We start from the raw sequence: 3,023 nt of genomic DNA, 5'->3' as shown, positions 1-3,023 counted from the left end.
AAGAGGGGGAGTTGCTTCTTCTTTGAAAGTTCCCTTCCCTTACACATGCCTGGGAGGCTGAGGAGAGAGAGGCCCCACCCCTGGGCCTCGCAGAGCTGCAGCACAGGCGCGAGGCACAGGCGGGGCTGAGGGGGACCCTGGCACGAGGCCCATATTGGTGGGCAGAGTGCAGGGCCTTGGACAGCTGCGCATGACTAGCGCCAGCCCTGTGCTGTGAGTCCGCGCCCAGCTGTTTGCATCAGTGCCTGTAGACTTTAGCCTGTGATACCTCTGAGTGTGTCAAGGCTGTGTGCACTGATGCATGTGGAGCCTGTGATGCCTCTGAGTGTGCGCACGGCCGTTTGCACCAGTGCCTGTAGAGCCTGTATTGACAGTCATGCGTGCGCATGCCCATTTGCACAGGTTCCTGTAGAGCCTCTGATGTCTGTCGGCGTTCTTAGCTGTTTTTACCACTGCCTTTAGAGCCTGTAATATCTGAGTGTGTTCTTAGCTGTTTTTACCACTGCCTGTAGAGCCTGTAATATCTGAGTGCGTTCTTAGCTGTTTTTACCACTGCCTTTAGAGCTTGTAATATCTGAGTGTGTTCTTAGCTGTTTGTGCCACTGCCTGTAGAGCCTGTAATATCTGAGTGTGTTCTTAGCTGTTTTTACCACTGCCTTTAGAGCTTGTAATATCTGAGTGTGTTCTTAGCTGTTTGTGCCACTGCCTGTAGAGCCTATAAAGCCGGAGGAGGGGGTGCTGGGTCCCTTGTCCTGTGCCAGTGTGCTGTAAACAGGTGCCCTCACAGGTATGTTTGCCAGAGAAGGGTTGTGTTAGTTCTGTTAATCTGTCACGGTGCAGAAAGGTTGCACAGTTGCGTCATGACACCTTCTAAAGCCATCTGGGTCAGAGGTCACCTGGTCAGTGTTTTCTCTGAGCGGATTCCCTCACACTGTGCATGGATTTACTTCGATGACGTCACCATCGCGTCACATTTGTGTTTCATCTTCTAGCAATATCATCAATATGCAATCTGTGGTTGTGAGACTTGAAACCCTCCTGCCTCTGTGCGCTCTCAGAATGGGAGCAGGTTTATGAAAACAGACTGGGGCGCCTGGAACTCTTAAAGTGAGAGTCCAGGCGCTGGCTTCAGGGGGGCTGGAGTGTGCAGTGTTTGCTTAGGGAGGTCGAGATCCCACATGGACCAGAGATAGAAAGTGCTCCTGAGATAACACGGACACTGTACACATCACAGAGGAGACCTGTGCCCCATTCACATGGAATATGCCCGGATAGCTCAGTCGGTAGAGCATCAGACTTTTAATCTGAGGGTCTAGGGTTCAAGTCCCTATTCGGGCGGAGGAGATTTTTTTATTGTTATTCAGCAGAATTGAAATGGAGGTTTTTAACAGAAAATAATTTCGCTTTTTACTCTTTTATTTCGATCGCTCTAACTTTTCCTCTGTTGTCATTCGGGTTTCTTAAAACAGGCAGCGATTCCACCTGTTATAGAAGTTTCCACTTACATTTGAATCAATCACTGCTTTCTGCCCACGCGGCCAACTGTGACGCCCAAAATTCTGCATTTAATACATTTATGGTCTCTCAGTGATTGAAAACGTAGGCAAAGCCCTCTGATCACAAGCAAACTTCTAATTTATCCCAAACCACCCGTCCTGCCAGTGCTGCCAGGGGACCGTGTCGAGCTTTGACACCAGTTTATATTTTATTACCCTTATGCTTGTCTGCTCGCTTTTCGGTGGAACACCTGATACACTGTTTGTAACAATGTGTCAAGATGATTTCTCCACTAGGGAGCGGAGAATTGTTTTCCATCTGACCCCACTTTTTATTTCCAGAACTTTTACTTTGTTGCCACAACTTGGATTAAATTCTAATAATAAAGTAATTAACTGTTGAGAGTTACTTTTTTCAAAGGAAAAAAGTGTTTCCGCCCGGTCTCGAACCGGGGACCTTTCGCGTGTTAGGCGAACGTGATAACCACTACACTACGGAAACCCATGGGAGGTGCCACTGGGCACCTTTACAACCAATGAGCAGAGTGCCCTGGAGGCAGCTGGAGAGACGCGGAGATATGGAAGCTTTTCTAACGTTCTCTCACTGAATGCACAGTACTCAATGCTGCACAAGCATCGCCTCTCACTGAATGCACAGTACTCAATGCTGCACACGCATCGCCTCTCACTGAATGCACAGTACTCAATGCTGCACAAGCATCGGCTCTCACTGGATGCACAGCACTCAATGCTGCACAAGCATCGCCCCTCACTGAATGCACAGTACTCAAGGCTGCACAAGCATCGGCTCTCACTGAATGCACAGCACTCAATGCTGCACAAGCATCGCCTCTCACTGAATGCACAGTACTCAAGGCTGCAGAAGCATCGCCTCTCACTGAATGCACAGCACTCAATGCTGCACAAGCATCGCCCCTCACTGAATACACAGTACTCAAGGCTGCACAAGCATCGCCTCTCACTGAATGCACAGCACTCAATGCTGCACAAGCATTGCCTCTCACTGAATGCACAGTACTCAAGGCTGCACAAGCATCGCCTCTCACTGAATGCACAGCACTCAATCCTGCACAAGCATCGCCTCTCACTGAATGCACAGTACTCAAGGCTGCAGAAGCATCGCCTCTCACTGGATGCACAGTACTCAATGCTGCACAAGCATCGCCTCTCACTGGATGCACAGTACTCAATGCTGCACAAGCATCGCCTCTCACTGAATGCATAGTACTCAATGCTGCACAAGCATCGGCTCTCACTGAATGCACAGTACTCAATGCTGCACAAGCATCGCCTCTCACTGAATGCACAGTACTCAAGGCTGCAGAAGCATCGCCTCTCACTGGATGCACAGTACTCAATGCTGCGCAAGCATCGCCTCTCACTGAATGCACAGTACTCAATGCTGCACAAGCATCGCCTCTCACTGAATGCACAGTACTCAATGCTGCTCAAGCATCGCCTCTCACTGAAAGCTCATCACCGTGGGCTGCAGTAAGAGATCTCTCA

The 3,023-nt window shown here is 49.6% G+C and overlaps 1 non-coding gene across 1 annotated transcript; it reads right to left on the bottom strand.

Annotated features, from left to right (window-relative positions):
- Nucleotides 1–1,925: 1,925 nt before the first annotated feature.
- Nucleotides 1,926–1,998, bottom strand: TRNAV-AAC (transfer RNA valine (anticodon AAC)). The gene has a single exon. It is a non-coding gene; the product is annotated as a tRNA-Val (tRNA).
- Nucleotides 1,999–3,023: the final 1,025 nt, after the last annotated feature.

The sequence above is a fragment of the Lissotriton vulgaris genome, chromosome 1_1, assembly GCF_964263255.1.
Source record: "Lissotriton vulgaris chromosome 1_1, aLisVul1.2, whole genome shotgun sequence".
Lineage (NCBI taxonomy): Eukaryota > Metazoa > Chordata > Amphibia > Caudata > Salamandridae > Lissotriton > Lissotriton vulgaris.
Note: the sequence above shows the minus strand (reverse complement) of the source record. Positions and strands in the feature narration are given on the sequence as shown.